Here is a 20,586-nt window from a genome sequence, read left to right on the forward strand (position 1 = left end):
TTGTTAATAAATGCTTTTTCATTCATTCAGTAAGGCTGGAAAGGTATATTGGAGCCAAGTTGTGAAGGGCTTTAAATGCCAAATAGTGAAGATTATAATTGATCCTAGAAGTAATAGGATCTTGGGAGTTTAGTGAGGAGAGAGTGGCATGATCAGACTTGTGCTTTAGCCATGTGTTTCAATAGCTGTGAGGAGGATGGGTTTCACAGTGTTGGCACCTGAGGCAAGAAACCCAATTAAGAGGCTCTTGGAGTATAGCTCAGCTACGATGTGAGGATAGCCTGAACTAGAGGCGGGTGGTAGTGGCTATGTGAGTGGAGAGAAGGCAATGAATAAAAGGGAAGTTGTGGAGATAGAATCGACAGAACTTGGATATTTATGGTGAGGGAGAATGAAGAATTGATGTTGCAAAACTGAATGATTGGAAGGTTAGTTGTGCCCCCAACAGAAATGGGAGAACTTGGAAGGTCAGAGGGGGATGGCTAATTGGTGATGTATAAGTAGAGTTCAAGAAAGAAATGAGGGCTGGATAGATAGTTTTGGGAGTTACCTGCACAAAAATAATCATTGAACCAATGAGAACTAATGAAGAGAGAGAGAGAGAGAGAGAGAGAGAGAACAGAACAAAACTGCAGTTATCGGGGTAAGGCATGAGCAAAAGGAAACTAAGAAGGAGCAATTGGGCAGATAAGAGGAGAACAAAACACTATAACCAAAAGAAGAGAGTGGTCAACAGTGTCTCATGCTCCAGAGAAGGATGAAGATTAGATGATTGAGAGAGATCATTGGAGAGGGCAGTTTCAGTTGAATTAAGGTCATATGTCAGATTACAGAGAGAGAAGAGGAAGGGGAGGTGAGTGCAGAAAACTTTTTTTTCTAAGAATTTGGCTGAGAAAGGGAGGAGATGATAGACTGACAGGATAGTAGGAGCAAGTAAAATTTTTTTTAAAGATAGGGAAGATTGGGGCTGCTAGGTGGCACAGTGAATAGAGCTTCCAGCCTTGGGAGTCAGGAGGACCTGAGTTCAAATCCGGTCTCAGACACTTGACACTTAACTAGCTGTGTGACCCTAGGCAAGTCACTGAACCCCAATTGCCTCACCAAAAAGCAAAAACAAAACAAAATTTAAAAAAGATAGGTAAGATCTGGGCATGTTTGTAGGCATCAAGGAAGGAACCAGTAGATGGGAATAGATTGGAGACTGCAGAGAGAGAGAGAGAGAGAGAGAGAGAATGAAGGAATGATTGTGTGGGTAACTTGCTAGAAGAGATGGCATAGGATGGGATGAAAGGAACATGTAATGTTAAGAACCACCTTTTCATTTCTCTAGTAATGAAATAACTAATTGCTGTCTTCATTACTACTCTTTACTTCATGGTGTATGTTATCTAATATCCAAATAGTATCTAAGTGGGACTGGAAGATGATGTTGAAGGGTTTTGAGATATCAGGAAGGGTAGGCAAGCTCACAGCAAATGGATACTATTTTCTCAGCAAAATATAAGGAGACAAGTTCCCCTTCTGAGAGGGTGTGGGGAAGAGGTGGCATGGGAGGTTTAAGAGAGGGGACGGTTTAAATGGCCACTCTGATGAGTGGGATTAAAAACAATTAGGAAGAAATAAATTAGGAAGGAGTACTACTTTGCCATAGTGAGGGCACAGTTGAGTAGGATAACATAACTTGGTAGTGAATCAAGTCAACATGACTATGGCTTCTTCCAGTTTTATTTAGCATCATAAGAGTAAGGATAGAAGAGGCATGGTTGCCAGAGGACAACAGGGCAAGGAATTTGAAAGAAGAAGATTATGTCAAGTAGAAATGGTTAACTTTAAGGTCAATGTTTGGAAGGGAGGAAGGTGAAAACCACAGCAGGGATGATAGCATGGTAGAATACTAAGGGTTAGAGGAGCTAGACTGGAGGTCATGGTGATAAGGATGAAGAATAGGATTTGTAGGAATGAGGCACAGGGAGAGATGGAATGATAGGAGGTTATGATCAAATAAAAGAATTTCAAAATTACTAATCTTGAAAATAGAGTACCTGTTGGTGAGCGGGAAAACAAATTTATGGCCATTTCTATGTATGGCTTAGGTATCGTTAAGGAATAGATAAAGTAGATTAAGGAGCTAAAAAGAGTTGAGTAGATTGAGGAACTGGAAGTTTAGGTGTTTGAGGAAACATCCACATGGATATTGAAGTCCCCTAGTATGAGGTCAGGAGTTGAGGTAGAAAGGAAGAAGTGAGCAAGGCACTGAATTCCATGAAAAAGAATAATTTTGAGAGTCAGTAGATAATTGTAACCAATTCATGATTTCTTTTTAGGATAATATATTCCATTACATTCATGTACTACAATTTGCTCAACCTTTCTCCAGTGGAAAGTTACCCCTTTGTTTCCAGTTTACTGCAAAAAAGGCATTGCTATAAAATTTTGTATTTATATGGGTCCTTTCCCTCTTTGGTCTCTTTGGGGTATAAGCCTACCATTGATGGCTCTAGATCCACAGGTGTGACTATTTGTATATAGTTTAAATTGCCTTGTAGAGTGGTTGAAACAATTCCCACCTCACTAGTTTACTAGTGTGTCTGTCCTCTCATAGCCTCTCCTACAATTGTCATTTTTTTTCTCATTTTGCCAATCTGATGGATATGACAGAACTTCACACTTGCTTTAATTTTAACTTTTCTTATTAGTAATTTAGAATATTTTAATATATTTGTTAATAGATTGCATTTCTTCTTTTGAGAACTGCCTGTTTGCATCCTCTGATCCTTTATTTATTGGAGAACAGTGCTTGCTTTAATATATGTAAATCCATTCTGTTTATGTCTTGGATATTATTAGACCTTTTTTCAGAAAGGTTTGCTGTAAAGATTTTTTCCTTCTGATTTTAACTGTATTGATGTTTTTATGCAAGATTTTTTAAATTTTATATAATCAATAATTTCCATTTTATCTTGTATTATTCTTTCTATTCCTTATTTGGTCAAGAATTCTTCCCCTTTTCATAAATTTATTTATGATATGACCATTTATATCTAAGTCCTGAATCCACTTGGAACTTACTGTGGTCTATATGAATGTTGGTCTAACCCTAATTTTTACCAGACTGCTTTCCAGTTTTCTCAGATTTTTTTGGTTTTGTTTTTTAATCAAATAGTAAATCCTTATACCATAGTTGGTATCCTTAGGTTTATTGAACACTATGCTTCTATGTCCATTTGCTTCAGGATGTTGTATACTTAATCTCTTCCACTGGTACCTTTCTATCTTTTAAACAATAGCAAATAGTTTTAATGGTTATATGTTTATATTATAGTTTGAGATCTGGTACTACTAAATCCTCTTTTCCACTCTTTTTCACTATTTCTCTTGAGGGTCTTTATTTTTTTGTTCCTCCAGATGAATCTCATTTTTTTCTTCATCACATAAAGTAACCCTGTGGTAGTTTGATTGAAATGATATTGTATAAGTAACCTAATGTACATATTTTCATTTTCATTTTATTAGGATGGCCCAACCACGAGCAGTTAATTGTGTTGCAATTATTTAAGTCTGTTTTTATTTCTGTAAATAATGTTTTGTAGTTATATTCATAGCTAGATGGAACAGTGGATAGAGCTCTGGAGCTGGAATCAGGATGGTCTAAGTTCAAATCCAGCCCTACACACTTACTAGCTGTGTGATTCTGGACAAGCCACTTAACTTCTGCCCGTCTGTTTTTCAACTGTAAAGTGACGATAATAATAGCACCTACTTCCCAGGGTTGTTCTGAGAGTAACTAACATTTGTAAAGCACTTTGAAAACCTTAAAGTACCATATAAATGAGTAATAATAATAATAAGTAGTAATAGTAGTATTTCCTATGTGTATCTTAGTAGCTGGACTCATAAATATATTAGACATTTCATAGTTATTTTGAATGGAATTTCTTTCTGTCTTCCTGCTCAGTTGGTCACAGAGTACAGAAAGACTGGTAATTTGTATGGGTTTCTTCTATACCCTGCTACTTTACTGAAGTTCTTAATAGTTTAATTTAATTGTTATTATTATTATTTTTTTGGTTAGGCAATGGGGTTAAGTGACTTACTCAGGGTTACACAGCTAGTAAGTGCTATGTGTCTGAGGCTGGATTTGAACTCAGGTCCTCCTGAATCTAGGGCCAGTGCTCTATCCACTGCGCCACCTAGTTGCCCCTAATTTAATTTTTAGTTGACTCTCTAGGGTTCTCTAAGTAAAATATCGTGTTGTGAGCAAAAAAGTGCTAATTTGTTTTCTCTTTTTCTTATATTTTTAAAGTGTTTTCTGGGTCTATACGATGATGAGATCCAAAAATGTATGTCTCTTTCAGCCTTTTAAGTTCATTACCTCTTTATTTCATCCTCAGTCCTCTGGACTTTTGGTTTGTCACTTCAGAGTTCTCAATCTGAGTTCTAAAGTCTTCCAAAATTATTTTCCTCCATAATGTTATTTTTATGTAAATTGTTTCTGTTCACTTCATCCTGCATCAATTGATAGAGGTCTTCTTAGTATCTTCTGAAGCTATTCATTTCATCATTTCTTATGGCAGAATAATATTCCATTGCATTCATAAACCACAATTTGTTTAGCCATTCCCCGATAAGAGGATACTTCATTAGCTTCCAATTTTTGGTTACCACAAAAAAAGCTGCTATAAACATTTTGGGACATATAGGTCCTTTTCCTCTTCCTTTTCTTTAGCAGTATAGTCCTAGTAATGGTATAGCTGGGCCAAATTATATATACATTTTCTCAAACTTTTTGGGCATGGTTTCAAATGATTTTTCAGTTCACACCTATACCAATAGTATGGCCTGTTTGTACCATAGCCTTTCGATTTGTCATTTTCCTCATATCATCTTAGCTAGTCTTATGGGTGTGAGGTGGAAACTTAAACTTGTTTTCTTTTGCATTTCCTTAATGATTAGTGATTTAGGGGCCGCTAGGTGGCAAGGTGAATAGAGTTCTGGCCTTGGAGTCAGGAGGACCTGAGTTCAAATCCAGCCTCAGACACTTAACACTTACTAGCTGTGTGACCCTAAGCAAGTCACTTAACCCCAAATGCCTCACCAAAAAGCAAAAACATAACAATTATTAGTGATTTAAAGCACATTTTCATATTTCTTGGTAGCTTGAATTTTTTCCTTTGCAAACTGCCTCTTCATATCCTTTCACAATATACCTATGGGAGAATGGCTCTTATTCTTAAAATTTAAATCAATTCCTACATATCTTGGATATAAGACCTTTATCAGAGGAAACTGTTGCAAGGACTTTTCCTCCTGTTGCTTGTTTCCCTTCTGATTTTTACTACTTTAGATTTGTTTGTACAAAAACTTCCAAATTTGATATTATTTAAATTATCATTTTACCTTGTATGACACTATCACTTGTTTATTCATGAACAATCAATAGATTTGAAAGGTGATTTCTTTCTTGTTCCTCCAATTTATGATGTGACCTTTTATATATAGGTCATGTAACCATTTAGTGCTTGTCTTTGTATATGATATGAGTTGGTGTGTGAGTGGAAAGCAGATAGCCACACAAATATCAGCTGAGTCTTAAGACTCAGACTGCAGGAGGCTGATTGATCTCACCTGACAAAGATCCAGAGGGATCTTCTGGGTCAAAAGCTATCTTTCAGATGAGGAAGAAAATAAGGCCCAGAGAAATGACTTAGCCAAGGTCACAGAGGTAGTAAGTGATGGAACCAGGACTTGAACTCATCTCCCCTGATTCCACATCCAATGCTATTTCCATGGTTGTACCCTGAGAATTTTTTGGAGGCTGGAATGTGTAAAGAAACAGCAAAACTATCTCACAGGAGAGAGATGAAGACCCAAAGCATCTCAGAGCTATGGGAGAAAGAATGGAGCAATGAATTCTTATTTTCATTTGTGCTTTCTGGCTTTGAGCTTTAATTTATATATTAGGCTCTTAGGCTTTGGCTAACAACTTGATCTGGAAATCTGGATTATAAAGTAAAGTTCATATTAGCCCAAGAAAAACTCCTTCCCAGCAACTTGACTAAATCAAATAATGAGTCCTTTCCCCTTTAACTTGGGTCTTTAGGCTTATTGAACAGTATCTGACTGCTTCCATTGTTACACACCTAATGTGTTCCACTGATTGCTATTAAAAAAAAAAAAACAACACTGTGAAATTTTTAATGATTACTACATTGTAGTACATTTTGAGATCTAGTACTGATAGACACCGGTCCTTACCACTTTTTTTCATTATTACCCTTGAGATTCTTGACCTTTTCTTCTTCTATATAAATTTTACTTTTTTTCTAGTTCTATAAAATATTTCTTTGGTAGTTTGATTGGTTGGTTGGTTGTTGTCCCTTGTTCTCGAAGAGGACCAAAATGACATCACTATGCTAGAGTCAAGTTTCAGTGCGTCTGACTGTGGCTGATCAGACCAGTACGAACTTGGAAAGTTCTACCACAGGCACAAATAGTCCGTGTGAACATTTGGGGTGGAGTCTCTAAATTTTCGCATCTTGTGTTTCTTTTGAGCTATTTCAATTCTGCTTTGCTCATAGCGCACAGCACCTTCCCTGATGTGGGCACGTCATGCTGAGCGGTTCTGTGCCAATGTCTCCCATGTCACACAATCACTTCCAAAGTTAGAGTGTCCTTGTATCACTTCTTCTGACCACCATGTGAATGCTTGCCTTGTGTGAGTTCTCCATAAAATAGTCTTTTTGCCTTTGAACAGTATGGCCAGCCCATCGGAGTTGTCTGAAGCAGAGTTTGAATGCTTGGCAGTTTAGTTTGAGAAAGGACCTCAGTGTCTGGTGTCTTATCCTGTCAGGTGATCCTCAGGATCTTCCTAAGACAATTCAAATGGAAGCAACAGTTTCCTGGCATGGCGCTAGTATACTGTCCAGGTTTCACAAGCATACAACAGTGAGATCAGCACAATGGCTCTGTAGACCTTCAGTTTGGTAGTCAGTCTAATACCTCTTCTCTCTCATACTTTCCTTCGGAGCCTCTCAAACACTGAGCTAATTCTGGCAATGCATGTGTCAACCTCATTATCAATGTGTACAACCCTGGAAAGTACACTACCAAAGTAAGTGAACTTGTCCACAGCATTTAAAACTTCTCCATTTGCTGTAACCGGTGGTTCCATGTATGGATGGTGTGGTGGTGGGTGATGGAGCACCTGTGTTTTCTTGGTGTTAATTGTCAGGCCAAAATTAGCACAAGCAGCAGAGAGTCAATCTGTACTTTGTTGCATCTCAGCCTCAGAGGCTGCATTGAGTGCACAATCATCTGCAAACAGAAAAGCACGCACACACACTCCCTCCACTTTGGTCTTGGCTTGTAGCCTTTTGAAGTTGAAAAATTTACCATCAGTGTGGTAGCTGACCTTGATGCTGTGTTCATCTTCATTGAAAGCATTTGACAACATGGCTGAAAACATCATACTAAAAAACATGAGAGCAAGCACACAGCCTTGTTTTACTCCATTGGCGACTGGGAAATCATGAGAGCATTGTCCATTATCCAGAACCTGGGCAAGCATGCCGTCATGAAATTGACATACAATGCTAATGAACTTCTTTGGGCAACCAAGTTTTAACATAATTTTCCATAAGCCCTCATGACTAACAGTATCAAAGGCTTTGGTTAGATCTACAAACATTGCGTACAGACCTCTGTTTTGCTCCTGGCATTTATGCTGTAGCTGCTGGGCAGCAAACACTATGTCGGCTGTTCCTCGACCCTATGTGAAGCCACACTGGCTCTCAGGTAGATTTAGATGACCATCTTCCAGGTGAAAGATCAGCCTATTAAGGAGGACTCTGGCAGGTAGTTTGATTAGTACAGTACTGAATAAGTAAATTAACTTAGATGGTATTATCATTTTTATTATGTGGTGTGACTTACCCAGGAGCAGTTAATGTTTCTTAAATTGTTATAGGTTATCTTTATTTCTTTAAAATAAAGGGGGCAGGATTATAGTTAGAGTCATGTAGTTTCTGAGTAAATCTTGGTAGCTCCACTCCCAAATATTGTATAGTTTCTATAGTTATTTAAAATGGAATTTCTCTTTCTAGATCTTCCTGCTGGATATTGTTGGTTATGTTCAGGACTGCTGATGATTTATGTGGACTTCTTATATATTCTACAACTTTCCTGAAGTTGTTACTTCAATTAATTTTAGTTAACTCTCTAGAGTCCTCTAAATTAATGGTGTCAAATAGAAACAGAGGCCACTAAACCATAATAAGGATCTCTGTGGGCTGCATATTGACTTAGAAAATCACGTAGTAACATTATCTACATTTTATTGTATTTTTATTCATTTTGTTAAATATTTCCCAATTACATTTTTATTTGGTTCTGCCACCTTGGGGAGTGTTGTTGCTGCTGTGTGTTTGACACCTCTACTCTAAGTACATGGTCATATCATCTATAAAATATGCTACTTTGATTTCCTCTTGAACTCTGCTTATTCTTCCCACCCAGGTTTCTTTTGCTTGCTGTGTCCTGGCTCAGTGGAAATATTTGGGGACATGTGTCACACAGTGGGGGTGGGGGGGTATGAGTGGGTTATTTTTGGAGTGACACAGTGGCAGGGAACCTGGTGTGTTGCAGACAAGTGTCAAAACCTTTTAGCCCTTGTTTAGTTCAGGCTCTTCTTGAAGTACTAAATTCCCTGAACAATGTAGCTGACGGATAGTCTTTTGACTCCAAAGCAGTCAGTACTAGGGTGACACTGCCACACAGAGGAGAATTTTCACTGAAGCAGTGTGGCATAGCGGATAGAAAGCTGAATTTGTTGTTAGGAAAACCCGGGTTCAAATTGCCCCCCTGTGACATTTATTAGTTGTGTAACCACGAGCAAGTTACCTGACTTTCTCTAAGTCTCAGGCAACCCTTTCAGATTGTAACTTGTGGATGGGTTGCCCTCTTGCTTGGTGAAAAGAGGTTCCTACACTGACAGAAGCAGAGGTCCCTGAAGTATTATGTCACTAGGCTCTCGGTTACTCCTACCCCCATTCCCGTCCCTGCTATAGGGCTGGGTAAAGAGAAGGACCTTCTTTGGTTGTCTATCAGAGGGGCACTCCCTGTCTCCCCACTCTTCAGAGCCTCACTGCCCTGTAGGGTCAACTTTCCTAAGAAAATGGAGCCTCATTTGCTTGGTGTGCTACCCCTCACACTTGCAGACCCTCTCCCAAGCTCAGGCAATCGTGTTTGTGCGTGTGTGTGTGTGTGTGTGTGTGTGTGTGTGTGTGTGTGTGTGACAGAGAGGGAGAGAGAGAGAAACATGTCTGTCAACAATTAGATATAATCATGAGGGGGCAGCTAAGTGGTGCAGTGGATAGTGTTGGGCCAGGAGTTAGGAAGACTATCTTTTTGAGTTCAAATTTGGCCTCACTTACTAGCTGTGTGACTCTGGGCAAGTCACTAAACCCTGATTGCCTCAGTTTCCTCATCTGTAAAATGACCTGGAGAAGGAAGTAGCAAATTAGCTTTGTCAAGAAAACTCCAAATGGTGTTACAAAGAGTCAGATATTACTGAAAATGACTAAATGGACTTTTTTTAGGAGGCAGCTAGGTGGCTCAGTGGATGGCACACTGGTCCTGGAGTCAGGAAAACTTGAGTTCAAATCCAGCCTCAGACACTTACTAGCTATGTGACCCTGAGCAAGTCACTTTATTTCTGTTTGCCTTAATCCACTGGAGAAGGGAATGGCAAACTCCTCCAGTATCCTTGCCAAAAAAACCCCATGCAGGGTCAGGAAGAGTCAGACACAACTGAACAACAAGAAGAATGACAACAGCAACAGCACGAGGCCAAGGTTGAAGGATTGGTCTTTGCCTTTCTGGGCTACGTTACTTCATTGTGTGCCTTAACAAACTGAAACCCACGCTCTGGCCAGTCATTCTCCAGTATGCATGCATTGGTCACAAGAGGGATGAGGTGACAGGGTATCAATTATTTTCACCTGCCTTTTTCCTCTGGGACCCTTTTCCCATAAAAGGGATTTTGGATTCACATTGTTTGGGTCAGAAAAAGAAATATAAAGAGAATAAATACCGTCTGGTTAGGTACAAGGAAGTATCAGAGGGAGGGTGCTAGCAGTTGGGGTAGGGTGGGAATCAGAAGAGGCTTCCTGTAGAAGGTGGTGCTTGAGCTGCAGCTTGAATGAAGACAGGGATTCTCTAAAACTGACACAAGGAGGGAGCACATCTAGATGTGGGAGATGAAGTATCTTGTGGGAAGAACAGGGGGAAAGCCTGTTTGGATGCATTACAATATGGAGGTTGGGGTGGGAGGGTGCATTGTAATGAACAATGAATGAATCTGGAAAGATAGGTTGAGGGCAGGTTATTAAGGGCTTTAAAAACCAAATGGAGGAGTTTATATCTCTACATGAGGAAAATCACTTGGCAACAGTGTGTAGAATGGACTGGAGAGGGATGGGGTGGGACTTGAGACAGGGATATTGATTAGGAGGCCATTGTTGTTATTATTGAATCATTTCAGTTGTATCCATTTGGGGTTTTCTTGACAAAGATGCTAGAGCGGTTTGTCATTTCCTTCTGTAGCATTTTTTTTTCCACAGAAGAATTAACTGAGGCAAACAGGGTTAAGTGACTTGCCCAGAGTCACACAGCTAGGCAGTATCTGAGGCTGGATTGGAATTCATAAAGATGAGTCTTCCTGATTCTGGAGCCCACTACTCTATCCACTGTGCCATCTAGCTGCCCGTTGTAATACCCTAAATGGGAGGTGATAAAATCCTGACCTAAAGCACTGATTGGATGAGTCAAGAAAAGGGGTCAGATCTGAGACATGATGTGAAGGCAGAAACAATGAGATGTGACATCTGGTTGGATATGCTGGATGAGGAAGAGTGAGGAGTCTAGGATAATGCCAAGGTTATGAACCTAGGAGACTAGGAAACATTGGTGCTTTCAACAGAAATAGAGAAGTTTGGAAGCAGAAGAGTGGGGTTTTGGGAAAAAGAGAATGTGTTCTATTTTGAATGTGTTGAGCTTGGGATGTCTCTGGGACATCTAGTTTGAATGTCCAGTAGGCAACAGGAGATATGGTACTGAAGTTCAGGGGAGAAACTCAGGTTAGATATATAGATCTATAAATTATTGGTATAGAGATGATAACTTAAACCACAGAAGCTGATCAAATTCACCAGGAAAGAGAATGTAGGGAGAGAAGGGCCTAAGACAGAACTTTGGGGAAAACCCCAGGTTAGAGGGCATGATACAGATGAGGATCAGTCAGATGAGCAGAAAGGAAAACCAGGAGAGACCAGTGATATAAAAACCTGAAGAAAAAGAGAGTCCAGAACTCAAGAGGGCAGTCAGTAGTGCAGCAGAAAGGTCAAGAAGGCTTATAACTAAGGAAAGACCATCATATTTGATAATTAAGATATCATTGGTATCTAAGACAATTCCAAAGGACTCATGATGAAAAATGTTGTTCACCTTCAGAGAAAGAAATGGCGTGTAAATGAAGATCAGCACATACTTTTTAAAAATTTTATTTTTCTTGTTTTTTGTCTATGTTTTCTTCCACAACATGACTAATATAGAAATATGTTTTGCATGACTGCACATGTATAACCTATATCAAATTGCTTGCTTTCTCAATGAAGGGGGAGAAGGGAGAGAATATGGAACTCAACATTTTAAAAAGCAAATAAAAAATATTTTTACATGTAATTGGGGAAAAAAGAAAATATTTTTAAAAAAGATACAATTGGTAACTTTGGAGAGAGGAATTTCAATTGAGTGATGAGTTTGGATGCCAGATTGCAAATTATTGAGGAGTGAAGGACATAATAAAGAAAGAACTAGGAGTTTTCTAAGAGTTTGGATGAGAAAAGGAGGAGAAATATAGGCTGGTACCTTGGGAGGATTGTAAGGTCTAGTGCAGGTTTTTTTAAAGGATGCCAAAAAACATGGACTTGTTTGAAAACCGTAGGGAAAGAACCAGTAGATAGGAAGAGGTGGAAGATTAGAGAGGGCAGGGATGGTCAAAGTTGCGTTCTGTCACAGAAGAGGGGAGGGCCACTTATGGTAACTTATGGAGGCATTGGCTTTAGTAAGAAGGGCTACCTCACTGTTAAAGATTGCAGGAAAAGAGGAGAGTGGGAAATGATGTCAACAGACTCAGATCAAATGCCCTCAGTTCCCCTTTAGAAAAGATGCTAGGTAGATATCAGCTATTTATTTTCTATACCATAAAATAAATGCTTATAACACAAAAGATTCATAGGTGCACATTAACAAATATTTAAAACATGAAGCAATACCCATCACCTATTATACTCTCCTGGGAGATAAAGACAAGGTCTACTCAATAGGCATTGCTCATTGACTTTGGATCTTTATTATCCATATCTCCTGATAAACCAGGATATGGCCTGGGCTTCTTCAATTCAACATCCTCCTGCCAATGGTCATCTCCCCCAATAAGCTTTTGCGGAAATCACCTCCTACTGGGCAATCAACACCTCACTCATAAACTCCAGACCTCTCTAACTCACAGTGTTAGTGATACACCTGGAAACATTCATTTCTCAGGGTTGTTAAAGAAACATAAAACAAAAGCCAGAGACATGAGGTCCAGTCTCATGCTCATACCTGGTTAAGTATGTATTCTTGCCGCCATGCATGTGGGGCAGGGGTGGAGTGGTGTAGAGTGGGAAGGAAGAGAAGAGAAATCCCCTCTCTCCTCCTTGTTGGAAGCTCAGAGGATGGCCTGCGAGAGTCCCAATCCACATGATCAAATGAGGACTTCTTGAAAAAGTCTGGAAGCTGTCTCTCCGGGCTCCTTATAGTCCACACAATAGTCTGCTTTTCCTGTTATCAATCACCAATCTTCTTTGACACTTTGTCCCTAGTTGCAGGGACATGTGAGAACCAATCAAGGGCTTCCTGCAAAGGACCAGCATTGGTAGTCCACTAGCAGGGGCTAGGTCACATGTTTAATCCATCATCCCCCTCTCCCCCAGTTAAATATTTACTGTCTCCATCCAATTAATTAGGGTGCTTTTGGTACGCTTGTTCATATTCCCAATTCTTGAACATTCTCTGTGGCCCTGGGGAGGATCAAACACGCAATCACCCCAGTTACACCGGAAATAAGCAACTATGAGTACATGATCTGCTGATGGAACATCAGAATGGTCGTCGTCTTGTGTGAAAGTGTTTTTTTGGTATACACTTGCATAGAATTGGCTGGTGAGACATCCAAAAAAGCTTGAAATAGAAATGAGGAGTCTAGAATCCATCTCCTGGTTCAAAACTAGAGAGGGTGTAGTACAGTGGAAAGAATCCTGGAATGGGAGCCAGGAGACCGGGGTTCTTGTCTCAGTTTTGCCACCAACTAGCTATGCCACTTTTTCCTCTGTAAGCCTTACTTTCATCTTGTATAAAATGGAATGATTGGAGTAGATGACCCCCAAGGCCCCTTCAGCTCTGCCATTTTCCAGAGACAAATCTAGGTTAACTATCTCAGTTCAGATGGCACTTTCAAATGCTCATTGGAAAGGAATTCCAATATTAAAGCAAAATAGAGCAAATCTCTGTTTAGAATAAATATGCTCTATATTATCTGAGAAGATTGAGACCTTTTATCCATTTGTTTTTGCCTGAGTGCTAGAAACTAGGAATCAGCTGGATTCCTGGAGCAGGTCTAGCTTCTACCTCTTAGGCTTGATGTAAGACTTTAATGTGAGTTCAGATGATTTCCACTATCTTCTTTCCTCTCCCTACCAACTCACAGATCCCAAATCTGTCCACCTCTGACATCCTTAATGGGTGTGTAGAAAGAACCTGAGCTTCATCAAAGTGCTTTGAGATCTGGGATATCTGCCACATCACCCCAAGCATTCACTACTTTTTTTTTTCCAGAAGTGTGCTTGCCAAGGCCAAAGAGAACACCATAGCTCTCCTTGGCTAGGGTTTGCTCAGTGCATTCAAATAGACCTTTCCAAAGGGGACAGCATGTGCCCTGATTATGTCTGACTTCTGAGCCAAAATCCACCTTCAGTAACTGCATTCTGCCCACCTGAATTCCACAGGCAGTCCCTCCTGGATACATTCTTGTTTTTCCTCCATTTGCTTAAATTGTCCTGTTGTATTTGGTTACTGGAACTCATGCTCCATTCCTCCTTCACCATCTCCCTCAGACATTGAGCTGATGGAATGCTCCCTCTCCTGAGTGGACGGATAGGGTGCTGCTCATTTCTTAATATGTTGTGTGACTCAGAGAGACCCCCTGGAACCAGAACTTAGCACCCACCTCTCAAAAACTGAAAGGAGAGGACAGGCATGAAGCAGAATTTCCATTATAAACAAATTAGAGGAGCACGGAAGAAAATAACTTTTGCAAATATGGATAGGAAGAGAGATTATTACCAAACCCAGGTCTGAGTAGATTATAGGAGATAAATGGATCACTTTAATTGCGTAAAAATATTTAAAGTTTTTGCACAAACAAAACCAGTGCAATTAAAATTGAAAGAGAAAGAGCTAGGGAAAAAATCTTTGCAGAAAGCTTCTGATAAAGATCTTATATCTAAAATAGATAAGGAATTGATTCATATATTTAAGAACAAGAGCCATTCCCCAATAGTTAAATGAAATGGTCAAAGGATAGGAGCAGGCACTTTTCAAAGGAAAACAAAGTTATCAACAGGCATATGAAATCTATCACTAGTAATTTTAAAAATGCAAATTAAAATAATTCTGAGGTTCTACCTTACACTCATCAGATTGGAAAAGTTGACCAAAAAAAAGGAAAATGGCATTTTTAGAGGGGCTGTGGGAAAACAGGAACACTAATGCACAGGTAGTAGAGTTATGAATTGATCCAGCCATACTGGAATGCAGTGAGAAACTTTGTCACCCCTCATCCCATCATTAAACCCTTCATACCCTGTTGCCCATAAAGAGGCAGCAGTGCTCTCTCATCATTGACTCCAGTGGAGAATACCATAGGGCTAATCAGGGAGCCCTGGTGTCTGACCTCTGGGCTTTCTTAGTATGTCATCACTCCCAGATCTTCATTCAACTAGGACTGGTACAGTAGATAGAGTGGTAGGCTTGAGATTAAAGAAGACCTGGGTTCAAATCCACCCTCAGACACTAGCCGTATGGCCCTGGACAAGTCACTTAACCACTATCTGCCTCCGTTTCCTGAGCTGTAAAATGGGGAACTCAATAGCACCTACCACGCTAGATTGTTTTAAGGTTCAAATGAGAAAATATTTATGAAGTGCTTAGCACAGTGCCTCGCATACAATCAATGCTTGTTCCCTTCCTTCTCCTTTTCTCCAGGTGGGTTTGAATCTGTGCTTGGCTTTGGAGATGTAAGTTCATCCCCTTGGTCAGGATGGGGTATAGATCTCTACCACAAAAATATGAATAAATAAATTAAAAAGCCTCTATTAAGCACTTACTATGTCCAAAACATTGTGCTGCTTGCTGAGGATATAAGGAAAGTTGATATAGTCTCTGCTCTCACCAGGAGTTCACATTATAATGCAGGAAATAATACATAGAGGAGCTTTCAGCTGCAAGTTGGATGGAAAGACCTACCCTTAGGGTGCAGAAGTAAAGCAGATGTAATGCATCTTCTTTATTTTCATTTATGCTGACAAAACCATATCCACTTCTGATGTTGAACTGTTTCACTTTACCAAAGATTATGGTGACTGGAAGGTTCTTTTCCCTGTCTTGAGTAACTGTGGCCAAAGAATACCAGTGATGAAGCGTGTTACCCTCCTCCTGACAGAGGGGTGATGAACTTAGACTACAGAAAGAGACATAAATTTTCAAGCCCAGGCAATATAGGGATTTGTTTTGCTTGACCATGCATAATTTTGTTACAAAGGTCTTATTTTTCTTTTTTTTCTCTCAGGAGGTTTTGGATAGGGATAGGGTTTGGAGCTATGGATAGTGTTGTGGAAGGAAGGAAGGAAGCAGGACAGGGAGATGGGACCTCTGGGTAACCACCTTTTCCAAGAAAGTGAAATTATCCCAAAGGGAACTCAGATGGGAATTGGGCCATGAAGAAGGGTTGAGAAATTCTTGTCTGTCTGAGTCAAGCAACCATCTGGAGAGGGGAAACAGGGAGATGCATCACCATGGTGATGGCAGGGAAGTAAATGGCCACTTTTGCTACTTCTCAGTATGGGCAGTTGGAAGCTTTCAGGGAAAGATAAATGTGTGTGTGTGTGTGTGTGTGTGTGTGTGTGTGTGTGTGTGTGTCTGAATGAGAGTGTGTGTGTGTGTCTGTATGTGTGTGAGAGAGAGAAAGAGAGAGAGAGAGAGTGTGTGTGTTTACATACCCCCTGGCTCCACATGTAGTCATACATTAGAAACTTTCCCAGAGGGCTAGAGAGAATAATTAGATGTTGCCCAGAAAAGCAAGGGAAAATTATTTAAAATGTGAAATATGTCGCTTTCTATTAAGGAATAAGCCTGGTGTGCCGCAGTTTTTATCAAGGTGATGTAAACTTATGAAATTAATGGACCTGTGCATCATTTACTTCAGGTATCACTAACTATATGCAAGTTGCTCTAATAGCTGCCCGAGTTTCATCTGTCAGAGATTATACAAGAGCTTTGGAGCTTTTCCACATTTGATATAAGTTGGGCTCTCATGCCTCTGTTTAGGTTTTTTGCTAGTTACTGCTCCATCTCTGTGTCTGTCTTCCACTTTCAAAAGCAGTGTCCATGGTCTTGTACTCAAGTTGGCTTGGAGGCCTCTCTCTCTCTCTCTCTCTCTCTCTCTCTCTCTCTCTCTCTCTCTCTCTCGGGGATCTGGCATGAGGGTAGGAAAGGATGTTGGATTTAGATATGCAGATACCTGGATCTATGTTGGAGGGGGGAATTAGCCTTCCAGCTAAAGACTGGTCTAGACCAAGCAACCTCAGAGTCTGTTGACTTAATAACAGGCTGGGCAGGGATGGACGGATGTTGGAGCTTGGGGAAGGGGAAGGGATGTTGTGCCAGAGACAGGAATTCAAAGCCTCTTCAGCCCTATAGCTGTTCCCAGGAAAACGGCTCCAGTTGGCATTTCCATGTAGTAGCAGTGTTGCCCAGTGGCCAGTTCTGGTACTGCAAGCTTCCCAACCCACACCAAGCACAGCTCATCTTCCAGCTTTCCTCTACTCTCTGTATCTCTTCTCCCTATTCTGGAGCCGAGTAGATTCCAGTTGTTTGGCCCTGACTTCCTGCCGCCCATCAGGAGGTCTCTGTGATCAGATCCCATGATGTCATCATCAATTACATCTTGTGCTGAAGTACCAGGAATGTGTCTGTCTCCCTGGGGAAGAAGAGTCTCTTGTATGCGGGAGCAGCATTTCCAGGGGTTCTTAATCTTTCCCTCCTACACAAACTATGGTATGATAGAAGAAGCACTGAATTGGGAGTCCAGAGGCCTAGGCTTTAATTCCAGTTTTGCTGTTAATTCCGTATCTGATGCAGGCAATTAATTTCTCTTCTCTAAAAGCCTCTGTTTGTTCATTTGTAACGTGAAGGGGTTAAATGTTCTTGGGCTACATTCAGAACAAGTACGTGGTTTTCCTAACAGTCTCTTCCCTGGTGAGAGCACCTAGAAGAGGGGAGCCTAAATGGTCAAGGTCTCTGAGGCCTGGTCATAAAAAGATTGATTGGGGAAACTGGGGATGGTTAGTCTAGAAAAGAAGCAAAAGCTCAGGTTGGAGGTGGAAGAGGGAAGGGAGGATGACATAATAACTATCTTCAAGTACTCCAAGGGCTGTTACATAAGCAAATGGGATTGGACTTGTTCTTTCTGGCCCTAGAGGGCAAAACTGGGAGTAATGAGTAGAAGCTACAAAGTGATGAACTTTGGCTTAATGGAAGGAAAAATTTCCCAACAGTTAGAATTGTTGCAGAGTGGAATGGTCTGACTTAGGAGATAGAGGCTTCCTTCTAACTGGAGGAGGTCTTCAGGCAAAGACTGGAAGATCACTTGTCAAATCTGTCATTTGGGGGATTCTTTTTTCTTTTTCTTTTTCTTTTTTTTTTTTGGCTAGGCACTGGGCTTAAGTGACTTGCCCAGGGTCACACAGCTACTAAGTGTTAATGTGTCTGAGGCCGGATTTGAACTCAGGTCCTCCTGAATCCAGGGCCAATGCTCTATCCTCTGTGCCACCTAGCTCCCCCTCTTTTTGGAGGGGGGATTCTTTTAGGGGGGTGGGTTGTATTAGTCAGGCAATGAGGTCTCTTCCATCTCTGAAATTCATTGATTTTGTGACAAAGTAAAGGCCCTCCTAGCTCTGCCATTCTAGGACTATCGTTCTGCTCTGGCTGTCAAGTGCAAGTACTACATGTAGGAGTGGGGGGAGGGGGATTCTGCAGCTTCCTTTGAGGATGAGGATGGGAAGGAATGGAACAAAACCATGGGAACTCTTGGACCAGGGTGTGCTGGCTTGTCCCTTTGGTGAGGCAGTGTGTCACTCTGCCCCTCCTATTTCTCTTCTTGTTGGTTTCATCTACTTCCAAGACTCCAGAAGGTTTGTGCAAGGAGGGATTACCTGGGATAAGACTCTAGGACTTTGGTACTTGGCCTACCATGGGGTTCTACCCCTTTATTTGTAGGCTACTGAAGGGTGGAATTTTCCCCAAAGAGGATTGATAGGTAGTTTGTTGGGTTAACCTGTACTCTTATTGGATAGAGAGGTAGGAAATTGCAGCGACCTGAATCTTTACTAGATTACTTTACTAGAATCTTTACTCATCTCCCTTATTTCTGTTGCCGTTGTCCTCCCAAATGGCCAAAGGTGCCATTATCTTCTCCATCACCCATGGTCAAAATTTCAGAGTCATCTTTGATCCTTCCCTCTCTCTTATCCCAAAATCCAATCAGTCATCCAGTCCTATTAATTCTGCTTCCACAATATGGATGATAGTCAAGTCTTTCACTTCCTTTCCACTCAAACTGTGACCACCTTGACTCAGGCTTTCATGACCTCCTACCTGGTCTTCCCCCCTCTATTCTTTCCCCTATTCAGTCTGCCATTCCTATTTAATCTTCCTAATGCTCATATTTTACCTTTGCCACTCTCCTGCTTAAAAACTTTGAGAGGCAACTTGGTGCCTATTGAATAAAATACAAACTCCTTGGTCAATCTTTTATTTAAGACTCTTCACTATCTACCTACAGCCTTATTTCCCATGATTCCACTTCACAAACTCCAAATTCCAACCAAATTAGGCTATTAGCTGATCTTGCCCTAAACTGTTCTGGCTCAGTGCACGCATGTGTGACCTTCCCCATGGCCCAAACATATTCCTTCCATCTCTCCACAAGTTAAAATCCTTCTCTTCCTTCTGAGGCATAGTCCAGGTGCCACCTTCTAAATAAAGCCTTTCCTGATCTCACTCCATGCCCATCTCACTTTTACTCTGAACTGGAATCAGGAAGACCTGAGTTTAAAGCTGACCTTGGACACTTACTAGCTATATGAACATAGGCAAGTCACTTAACCTCTGAAAAATGAGGAAATAATAGCATCTAATTCCAAGGGTTGTTGTGAGGATTAAATGTTGTGAGGAGATAATATTTGTAAAGTACTTTGCAAAACCTTAAAGAGCTATACAAGTGCTGAGCATTATTGTTGTTGTTATTTTATCTGTTCCTCCTCAAATGTTCTTATTCCCAGTGTTTAGATCTCTTCTTTGACCTTATTATACTCTGAGGAACTCTGAAAATTAACTGGGACAAAGTAAAATAAGTTTATTGATATACACAAGAAACCTTACAACTTTTTATATTAAAAAACCCATTTTTAATATGCAATATATCCCCATTTTCTTGCAAGCACTTGTTTTATATGATTTAGTATTGATTTCACAAGATTTTGACCTATATTTAATTACTCATCATGAAACCATACTTATGACATTGGAGATTAAGTACACTTTATATAAACAGTTCATTCTTCCAAGTCTAGCCATAGTTTATAGATGGGTTTTTTTTTTCCCCAAGCAGGATTTACATAAAATGAGTTCCCAGATCCTTTAAGCATGGTTTTTTCTGTCTTTTGGGTAACTTTCTTAACTTTTGGCATCATGCAAAGTTGTGCTATAGTATTCCATCTCCAGTTGGGTATCTCTGTAATTTCAGAATGATTCTGCTTCTTGGTATATCAACATATTTACCAGAGTTCATCATTGCCTCGATAGGGACATGCCTTCCAGGCCCACTGGAAATTTAAAAATTCCCTCAAACACTTTTTGGGTATGGATGGATACTTTATAGCCTGATGAAAATACCCAGATATTACAGATTTATAGACTTCTTCCAACAAAGGTTTTGTATATCCTTGAATGAAAATGTGAAAAGTCATTAGTAAAATTACTTTTTTCCTATCTTCAGTACTTTAGTCTTTGTATTGTCCTGTCCTATGACATACTTTTTTTTTTATGGCAATGGTTAACAGCTTAAAACCTCAACAACTGTTCTTCTGGCTGTTTTTCCAACTTGAAGACGTCTACACAGCATTGCAGAGAAATCATTAACAACCCCTC

At 40.3% G+C, this 20,586-nt stretch overlaps 1 protein-coding gene across 3 annotated transcripts in view; it reads left to right on the forward strand.

Moving 5' to 3' along the window:
* The window catches only part of AATK (apoptosis associated tyrosine kinase), a 227,692-nt gene that overhangs the window by 166,249 nt on the left and 40,857 nt on the right, over positions 1-20,586 (forward strand). The gene's annotated exons all lie outside the window — the stretch shown is intronic.

The sequence above is a fragment of the Vombatus ursinus genome, unplaced genomic scaffold, assembly GCF_900497805.2.
Source record: "Vombatus ursinus unplaced genomic scaffold, bare-nosed wombat genome assembly UNPS02008996.1, whole genome shotgun sequence".
NCBI classification, from domain to species: domain Eukaryota; kingdom Metazoa; phylum Chordata; class Mammalia; order Diprotodontia; family Vombatidae; genus Vombatus; species Vombatus ursinus.